Source organism: Syngnathus scovelli, chromosome 19, assembly GCF_024217435.2.
Source record: "Syngnathus scovelli strain Florida chromosome 19, RoL_Ssco_1.2, whole genome shotgun sequence".
Taxonomy (NCBI): domain Eukaryota; kingdom Metazoa; phylum Chordata; class Actinopteri; order Syngnathiformes; family Syngnathidae; genus Syngnathus; species Syngnathus scovelli.
The window spans coordinates 3,892,097-3,903,002 of NC_090865.1; positions in this window are offsets into that span (position 1 = coordinate 3,892,097).

Below are 10,906 nucleotides of genomic sequence, written 5' to 3' on the forward strand. Positions count from 1 at the left end.
AATATGTCGGAGTTCGTGCGAGTAAAAAAAAAAAGAATGCCCGGCGCTTCTTTCTAATATTAAGTATTGATTGGGAGGGATTGATCCGAACAGAGGCTTATTAAAAGTGCATTGGGGAGCGAGATGTTCAAGCTGTGATGAAAGAAAAAGAATCAGAATTAAGAAAGAGGGAAAAAATGTGTGAGGGGGGCAAAGGTTGGGATTTTTTTTTTTTTTTCTATAGGTGAGGACAAAGAGGAAGAAAACGAGCCGCGATGCAGAAAGGAGGTGACACTAATTGGGCTTGTTGGCAGTTGGAAACGGGTCGTCATGTTTAAGTAGAGCTCACACGTTTAAAAAAAAAAAAAAAAAAAGTGCTAAACTACATTTGTGTGTATTTTTACATTGTTCCGGCATTATTCAACGTGTTAACTGTTTCCAAGGCTTTTCCGCAACGAGGCTTTGATAAAGCTGTCATGAGCATCCTCGTCATGACAAAATGAGAAGCTTCCGGCGTGTTTTGTCCGCTGGACCACCTGGCGAAGAATATTATTTATGATTTCCAGCTGCTGACATGGTCCCTGAAGCAAGCACACAAATGTGAGCGGGCTGTTCACGGCTAATAGATTTTTTTTTTTTTGAAGACAACATTTGTCTTGTTTTTTTCTTTTTGCGCAAATACTTTTTGAGCGAACGGAATAAATGCGTTTTAGTCGTATTTGTGCTTGATCCATGGAAGTGTTTTGTATGTGCTCCGCCGAGGTTCGGCAGCCTTGGGGGAGCAGACCCCGCTATGCGGGTCAGGGCGGTTGTGTGATCAGAATGGAGAGTTAAAATATAAACACATGTTCCTGAGGGAGAGATTGTGAATAATTCACGATTTATACCGGCTAGGGGGTCTCGCTTGCCACAAAGGCTCGATGTAAAGATTCACGCGGACCAAGGCTGGATACATCCACATGCATTTTGCGATTGCATCATTCGCAAGTTCCGGAAGGCATCATACTAAAGAGTCGTTCGTCTTACTGACGAACAAACAATGCGTCTTGATGATTAAATCAAGAAGTCCAAGGAGAAAAGCGTCTTGTCTACTGTGTACAATTCATCAGGCTTGATGTATTTGATCATCATATTCAGCATGCGTCGCTTTGTTTTCATAAATGGCGGCGGATTTAAACGCCTGTCTCTTTAGCCCGAGAGAAATGGATGGAGAAAGACGCAGCTGAAGGAGGATAAGAAAGAGATGCATGGACAGACATGTGTGAAGTGGCATAAGTCATTCCTGATGGAGACTGATGGGAGGGGCCGAGGAAGCCCGTTAAGATAGATGGAGAAGGGAGTCGGGGGGAAGTGAATCAGTGCTCGGGAGAAATGATGAACACCGTGAGAGCCTCCGTTCCAAAATGGAGGGATTGATGGGGGAAGAGTGAGATAATTAGTTTGGGCCTCCTTAGTTACTGTTGCTAAGTTTGTGGAATTCTTCTGATGTCCATGAAATTGGATCAAAACTTGGAATGTCAAAAGAGCAACACAAAAAAAAATTCACCGCCCACGCTCGTCGTTATTTTTTCCGATTTTTTGTTTTTGTTTTAGCAGATCAGCATCTTTCCATTTCAAATTAGAAAAAGGAGGTTGCACATCTCTCAGGGTTGGAAACAAGGAGACAGCAGCAAGTGATTTTCTGTGATTTGTTTCCACTGTCTCTTCCGGAATCCGCTTTCCAATTCTTAACTTTTTTTACCAACTTCTTTTTTGCTGAACTTTCTCGCTGTAAAAGTCTCTCATCAGTTTCGCCATTAAAATAATATGCTTCAGCGACTGTTCTTTCGCCGCATTTCCTGACACCACTGGGAGGCCATTTCTAACATTTAATTTAAAAAAAAAAAAGACTTATTCCAAACTCTTAGGAAGTTAAAATATTATTCAAGTGCAGCCTTAATATGATTTTTTGGGGGGTGATTTTTTTTTTTGGGTGGGGTCTGTCTGGATGCTGAAGGCAGTTTTTGTGCTTGGATATATTGTCAGCTAAAAAAAAAAAAAAAAAAGTCCAGCTGTAGCGTGAATGTGTGTAATTTAATGTAGATGAAAATAACACGTGCAAATGAAAATGACACCTCTTAACAGATTGCAGCATCACGTGCAAGACTTTAAAAGTATCATATTTCCATATGCAAGTGACGGCGGGGTTTTGTTTTTTGTTCAGATCTCACACTCAAATAAAGAGGTCTCGACATTAAAGTTTGGCGCCTACGGGCTCTTTTGAGGCTTCAGCCTGCCGAGGTGAATAATGGCTTTCTATGAATAGAACACGCCGTTAAAACCTTTTGATCGATGCTTTGACGATTTTTTGTTCTCTTTTTGCAGGGAACGAAAATGCGGAGAGAGCAGGAGGTGAGCCGAGCGAAGAAAGACATCGGAGAGGTGATGAGATTTTGATCAGTCGCTTCTTTCTCTGCATTGGAATTTCCTTATATGAACTGCGAGTGTACCTAATAAAGTGGCATGTGAGTTAATGCAATCTCCTTTTTGTTATTTTCTTTCCAGATGTCCACTCTGACTTACCTTTGTGTGTCTCGCCGTGTGTGTTTTGTGCTCGGTGGCATCCATAATTGATGGGCAGGGCCAGAGGGCGCGTCTCGGCCCCCGCACACCGTCGCCGTCAGTGTGACGAGGCCACGCGCACGCCGACAACGTGACATGCCACCTCCGCCGCCTCACTCCATCGTCTGCATTCAACACGCACTCCGGCACTTCTGGGACAAGCATGCTCGGAAAGGCAGGTAAGAGAATGGAGATTAGTGTGTGAAAGTTCAAAATTAAAGCAAACTGTAAAGTTGGGGAGCAGTCAGTGTGCTACAAAAAATATTTGGTGGTCAACGCCAATGTCGAGAAGTTGGTGATGTCATTGATATGTTTTTAATACAGGCTTTTTTTTAATGAGCTAATTTTTTTTGTTATATTTTCCCCCACTGTATTTTATTTAAAAAAATTATTTCAGTTTCCGGGATGTCCTTTTTTTTTTTTCGTTTTTTTGCACTCGGTCAAGATCCCAGCACTGAGACATAACTTGTGCTGCGGCGCTGCTTCGAATCATAAAGTCACTGAAGCATGAAAGCATCACTTTAGGGTTTTTTTTTTTTTTTTTTTGCTCTTCTTCACTGTGTCCAAAGGGGATCACTTTTTTTTCTTAAATATTTTCCATCTTCATCTTTTTGTCTTGTCCTGGTGTTCCACCACCACCACCATATGGACGAACAAACCTCAAGTGTTCTCTCAGAGCATGAATTTTACATTAGTGGGTTTATTTAAAAAAAAAAAAAAAAATGGCCGACTACAACACATATATACTTTCAACATGCCCAAATCAACATGACCCATAACTCTGCAGGGGCACAAGCAGCAAGCAAACCGGTCATCAATCTCCTGAATACTGATCAAAACACGGCTTGAATTGACTGACATCAAAGCTCCTCTCTGATGTTTTATTGATCATAAAAAATCTTATGAAATATTTTCCAACATTATTTATTTCTGATGGGACTCGTGAGTGCTTCCACGCAATGTGGCCTGTCTGACATATTGATAAAAGAACACTCCAGGCCTGTAAAGTCAATGTAAAGACCGCTCAATATACAAAGGCCTCGACCCGAGGCACAAAGTGAGAGCGTCTGTGGGACATTATAAAATTGAATTGAGATACTATGCACGTCTCAGCTCCTCAGTAGGCTCCTCTAATATTCATTTTCTTTGCAAAGGATAAAGAATATATGCCAGTTTGCATTGTTATCTTATCTGTTTTGCGCCACTATTTGTGTTCAGTTCTTTAGCCCATCTATGGTGTTTCCCATTATGTGTTAGCATTAAGCTAGTGGATTTTCATGCAATCCATAACCCGTTGGATGAAGATTTCATGAGCTTGACACAGCAGGCCTTGACTCGGTGTTCCAAAATGGGCATTAGTGTGAAGAAACACATCAATAGAAGGAATCCATCTGGGCGCCGCGTTCGATTCCTCCGCTATGCCAATGTGATATTAATGGAGGGTAAACATACCGTACAAACAGGCAGACAGAATCTCACTGCTTTCCTTTATGAAATATTTTTACGGATAAATAGCGTTCCAATAAACATGTCTTCAGATCTTCCTCCAAGCGCATCCTGGATATTACACCTGTCTCTCATGTTTTTTATCACCATGTCACTTTTTTTTTTTCCTCCATGCTTGTCTTCCTTTGACAAAAGGTCATCACGGGAAAAGATGCGACTTCATTGCATAGTGATGATAGACATCGACAAACCGTGAATGTTGCACTTTAAAAAAACAGCATACAAACAAATAATTCCTAACTGCGTCTTTCCATTCAAGCTCTTGTCTAACACACACACACACACACGTACAGAACTCCAGGGGCTCGCTTCCCTGCACCCCTGTAATAGTTTTCCACACTGCAATCTATCCGCTGCCCATCGAGTCAATTGAGTGTATTATATTCGTAATTGGAGGCTATTGATTGACGGGCTTGTGAGCAGCGGGACAAAAAAAAAAAAAAGCTATTTGTACAAAAAGGATTCGGGGATCACAACACACCAACGGTTATTTGGATTCTACGCACACACACGTGCATGCACGCCAAGTTTACGGTGAGGAGCTCAAATGAAGGTTGAGGAAAAGAATGTGCTCAAGGTTATTTGATCAGAGAGGGGAGCGTTTGAGCATACCTCAGAATAAGATGAGGCTTATCAGTATTCATGATGTGGACCGTGGAATTTGTTGGTGAGCAGGCCAGTGTGTGTGTGTGTGTTCTCATAAATAGTGTCATAACTTTACGTAAAACATTTCCGACACCATTCGTGTTGTTAGCCGTCATTAATCAAAATCCGTCATTTATAGGTGTGTGTGCGTGCGTTTCAGTTTGAATTAGTGTCAAATCCTTAACGAAGCGGAGTTGAACGCATTTTTTAAAGTGGCGTTTTAAAATGAAGCCCGAACAAAGTTTGGAAAAAAAATGTGTGTGTCCACCGCACAGCTTTCGCTTTTCTTCCTTTTTATTCAAAAAGTCATCTTGAGGTCACATTGCAAGAATAATAGAAGGTGAAAAACTGGGCTGCTCATTGTCACACCAATGTCACACGCAAGTCAAAGGTGATAAGCCGGCGCCTTTTTAGCCGTTGGGGCTAAATTACCCAGCAGCCCCCGTAAATGTGACCCGGGCTAACCGCGGCCCCTGATGCTTTCCGCCCACTCATGGCCTGACACCTCGGCTTGTTAAGTGCTTGTGTAATTCAGCCAGGGTGCTTTCGAAAAGAACAATTGCTTTCAACTGAGGACTTTCCTGCTAGCTAAACAATCCCTCAAGTTGAATTGTGTTTGCCATTGAGGGGAAAAAAAAAAAAAAAAGACACTTTGTGCTAAGCCATCAAGATGTAAAATAGTCGATAAGTAAGGCAGAGGGGGGACACTAACTCGTTTTCAATGAGCTTGTGTGCTTACTCAGTTTGGGGCGCTGTCCGGTGCTGAAATCATTTTACTTTACGATTTACTGTGACATGAGAAAGAAAAGGAATGACACGCAATTGGCTTTGAAAAGAAATTCACACCTGAGCAGACTTTCATTCATTTTCTGTGATGTTGTTTTGATTGGCCGTCACGCCCGTACAGTGACATCACATGACCATGTGTAAAAAATTTCCCTTTCAGCCTCTTCTGTCACAATAACAACTTGAGTCGTTCGTTCTCCCAGCATCTAGTAGCATCCCGTTCCCGTGGCAGTTACAAAATGTTTTATTAAAGCCCATCGGTTGGAGAAATGTCACGGCTCGCTGCGAAAAAGAGGAACTAAAGATAGATGAAAAATACCAACGAGGGAGGCTTGCGAGAAGTTCCCACAAGTATTCTTTTGCGAGAAATGGCCTGGGCTCGCGAGGCAGATCAGTCGCCTTGATATTTGACGACTAGCGTGTTTTGCTGCAAGGTCTAGTTGGATTTTGAGATGCAATCTGCCTGTCTGTTTGTCTGTCTCGGGAAAGGAAAAGTGCCCCAGTTGCGGAGAAAAAAAGCAAAAAGATGTCAGGCGGATACGCGATCGCAGAGTAGATACGACGGATGGGAGATGAAACGGAGTTAAAATCTCATCTGTCAAAAGTTTGTTTGCGAGATGAAGAAAAAAAAACAGCAGCTGGCTTGTTGCTGCGTGGATAAATTAACCACAAGTTCATATTTTTTGAGGGGGAAAAAAATAATATAAAATTGAAAGATTCTGGCTCAGCTGGGCGCCAAAGTCTCAATGTGACACTTTGGTGTCCCACTTTCCGAAAGGCACCAGATGTTTTCCTGCTTTGCACCGGAGGGAGATGGCAACCAACGAGATCAAACTTGGGAGCTGTCAATTATTTGCACACACATTTTTTTTTTCTTCTGAGGAAATAATACATCTGTCAACAAATCATGCCAAAAATTGATCCGAATTGTAGCGCACCCTTATGTAAGAGTCGTTCAAACTATTTGTTTAGTCCTATTTGTGCTAGTTCTTTGCTTTTGCTTGACACACATGTAGTTTGAGATTTGGCCAGCGATTCTTTTTTTATTGGACCAAAAGTTTCCAAAGTGTGACCAGATACAAAAATGCTTAATGCTAACACAAAAAGAAATTTGCAATGACGGAACAGATACGAAAATGCGCTAGCTTAATGCTAACATTAATGTGAAACTCCATAAGTTGGCTAACAGAACTAGCATTGATGTGCAGTAGTTCCAAACCCTTAAAGAACAAAAAGTTGCAAACATACAGATAGGAAATATAACAATGCATATATTCTTTATCCTCTCCGAAAAACAACTCATAGCACAGCGCAAATAATTTCTCACCATCCTTTCTCCTCCACACAAAAAAACCTTTTCTCATTCACTGGGTCAATATATGCTGAGTCGCTATTACCCAGGCGGACAGCCTGAGGAACGCTTTGGAGCGGGCCGAGATTTATGTTCCAGAATTATCATCGCAAGGGTTGGGGTGCTTCACAAGCATGTGGAGGAAAAATGATGTGATGACAAGGAGGAGATGGGAGGCTTTGTGAGGTAATATCAGGACTCGTTCATGCACATGTAATTAGATGCTCTTTTATCCTAATCACTTTTTCCAGCTCAGCCAAACACACTTTCCCGCCTAATGAAAGTCTGCAGATTAATGAGCGCACACCTCTGGTGCTAAGCACAATACGCTCAACACATTAATGACACCTCGCTGGCTGTGAGACAAGCGGCGTGACAAGCGTGACTGCGGAAATGTCACTCGGATCGAGACGTGCGCCGGCGTGGAGGGATTTAGGCAAATGAGAATGTCACCGGAGGATAGCTAAGGGTCGCGCCGAGGTGGGAGGGATGGAGCCAGGGTGAGGTGGAAGGTCATACAGTGCGGAGGATCGGTTTGTAAATAAGGATCGTTATAATGACGCCAAGAAAAAAAACGTTTTGGAACGTATCAGCTCGTTAATCTGTTTGCAAAGTTGTGAGCCAGCGCTATCGTTGCCATGCGCTAATCTAAGTCTTCATCTGTGCTGGAGGAACCGCTGCCATATCGAAATCATCTCGTCAAAAGATGAGCTCCGCTGGGATGAGAAAAGGCCGCAAGCTAATTATTCCTTCATGTGGGGTAGAGCATATTCGTTGGGATCATTAAACTAACACAATGTTGTTGGAGGCGGGATTCATAAAAAAGTTAGGGATGTTCGTTTGTGAGGTTGCAACCTCCACCCACATGACCCCACGACCTCGCTACCGCAACCTAGAAATGACGCCTTGGATAAATGAAGAACAATTGTAGTGTTTATTTCTGGAGGCTAACCTGCCGAGTTTTGACTTGCTACGGTCATGTGCTGCATGTGTGTGTATGTGTGTGTGATTTGCAACCTACCTCTCCCCTCATGTCTCCCAACACTGCCCACCCACACAGACTCGCCACATCAGCAGTTTTACAAAATGCTCTCGGGGCATCGAGCTTGACAACATTGTCCCGCATTAAGAACACTTTGCTTTGGAGTGCAACTTTTTACGACTTTGCGCAAAAATAAAGCCGACTCTTTACATTGCGGCTCGATTGTGTACACCCAATAATTTATCTGATTTTATTTATTTTTATTTTTATTTTTATTTTTATTTTTATTTTTATTTTTATTTTTATTTTTATTTTTATTTTTATTTTTATTTTTATTTATTCTGATTTCAGACATTTTGGAATGCTTCCAACTTAGTGTCAACAATTCAGAGAAGGACCCTTTTTTTTTTTCTCCCGTCCCATTATTTTTGTCCACATAGTGTATCCGCCTTTGAATAGAGGTGATAAGATTTATACATTGTAGCATTACAATGCTCCTTAAATAAAAACAACACAAAGGCGTGACCTTGCACACTCGGATAAACATCATCAAATGAAGGCACCATATGGATGCCAAATGATCTGAGATCTTTTATTTGACTTTGAGATTCCCTCCAGAGGAACGTCGCGCTGCATTGGAGAGGAATTCCCAATAAAAAAGAAAAAAAAAGTCTAATTGCTCCCCAGCTTCTGTCATTTCTATGACTGCTGTTGAGTGTGAGTCTGTGTGTGGAGGGTGGGGGGGGAGGAGCCCGAGGGAATATCGCCGCTATGGTGTGGTGGATATTACAACCCTTAATAAAAGACATAGGCGGAGAGGGGCGGGGGCAGCAATGAGAAAAAGAAAGAAAGACATTCTTTACTTTTTTAAGATGACTTTCCCCTACAATCTGCATGATAGATAGCCTGTCTGACAAAATGATACCATAAAAAAAACAAAGGGGTTCAATAAAATAATCCATTCGGAGAGCATAGATCATATAGGATAAAAAACAATAAATAAAAACAAGTATTTTCATCATTGGAGTCAAGACAGGAAAGGAGATGAGAATTAAAAGTTGCAAACTAGTTTTTCCCCATCAAAGTTCGTGTGGCAGAATCGAGGTAAAGAAAATATCTGTTTCGGGAAATTCCTACATATTCCCGCGACATCCTCGAATCCGATAGCGAGGTGTGTTAGCACCACGAAGCACTTAAGCGTGCCACCGGAGTCAATGAAGCAGCATAATCAATAAGGCCCAATTATTGTACATGCACTGTAATTGATCAACACATAGACTGATCAAATACCGATCAATAGTACTATTATTTACCGGTGTGGCTTGAAGCTCTTTTTTTTTTTTTTTTTAATACCCTTAAGAGTGATTCCACGTCTGTTTTTTTTTTTTATGATTATTATTTATATCGCGTTGGGCTATGTTTGTGCCTCCTCTGCACAAAACGCAAGAAAGGCCTTCAAATGATGTGTCCTGCTTTTTCAGTGCACCTCTCGGCCCCCCGATGTGAGACAGGGGGGGCCGTAAAGGTGATGTGTATAGCGTCTAACTAGCTCGCCACGGGCTTTTCACTGCCTCCCTGCGGTGGTCATAAATCTCCCCCTCGTGATTGGACAGAGGAGGTAATGAGGGGCCGAGTGCACCGTGTAACCACACACACACACACACACACACACATTGCTCAGTAAATAACACCAGCACTGACCTGGACAGCAGTCAGAGCATTCCAGATTGCCACCAACAACTTACCTCGAGTAAATCGAATTAAATGGAGGCAGGAACTGAAGGATTTTTTTTTTTTTTTATCGGGTCATAAAGAGGTTAAAAAAAAAAAATTCATGTCTATGGCTCTTTTTAAAAAAATAAATAAAAATTAGCTGTTCTATGTTGGACTTTATGATTTTTTTTTATTCTGATAATCTTTTTTTTACTCTTTTGAGGCTATGTCAATAAATGCAGGATTATCAAATTTCTTTTATCCTGAATAATTATCCTGTGAGGTGTCTTTCAGGAGTTTGACAATTCTGCGACTTCCCTCTTTGACTGTTCCAAACCAATCATGACCTCTACTGACCTTTTCCACTCGGCGACAGTGATGGAATGAGGAGCTGGATAATTAGCCCGCTGCTCCGTTGATAACTAATCAAACACGTCAAAAGCTTCACTCGCTAATTATATGTGAGCGCCTTCCAAAAATGTTTTCTTCATTCACTACCTGCATGTCAAGCTCTTTCCTTACAGATTAAGCATAATCAGTTTCCCTCCATATTTTTATTTTATCTTTTAACTTCCTGCTTCTGCACTTCGGCAATAGATTTGTCTCCCTCAGCGCGTGTTATCCTTTCAGGTGAGAATCACTCATCGGTATTCACTCGGCTGCCACAAATCTCCGCCTCATAAAAGGAATGATCGAATGATCTGCGGGAATATTCCAAAATCGCCTAGTCAGCATCCTACTTATCTGCTCCGCCACCTGGTCGATGTCACAAAGCCAAGCTAGCCGACAGCGAGACGGCAAAAGCGGGCCGTTCATCAGATAAAAAAAAGTAAGGAGAAGACGGCGCCGAATGAATTCTAAACGTTATGAAGCCGTATCTTCTTTTTTGGCCTATTTGTGCATGACATGCACTGACACACTCCTCGCTCCACCGTCCGACGATATCTCTATCTCGATATTACCCGCCTGGAGCCGGGTTTCTCAATGTGTGGTCGGCGCAACCTCGGTGGTCCTAAAGAAACCCCAAACGGTCCCCAAAAAAATTTTTTAACATGGATTCAACAAAATAGCAATCAGGAGTTTGTTTTCTTCTGAATTAAATACGCCTGCTGTCCTCGAGCATTCAACCACAGCGGAAGAGCCGATTTTATGCACAAATTATCCTCCTCGTATTGCGCGTAATTGAATTAAGGCGCCGTTTAAATGAGACGAATTAGCACAAATAAGCACAATCAAAAACTAAGCAGATTTTGATGATCCGTTATGGTATTTCTACTCCCTAATTGACTCCGTTTGAGCAGTGACGGGACAAAGTAGTTCATTCTCGCAGACAGGCTGCAGAA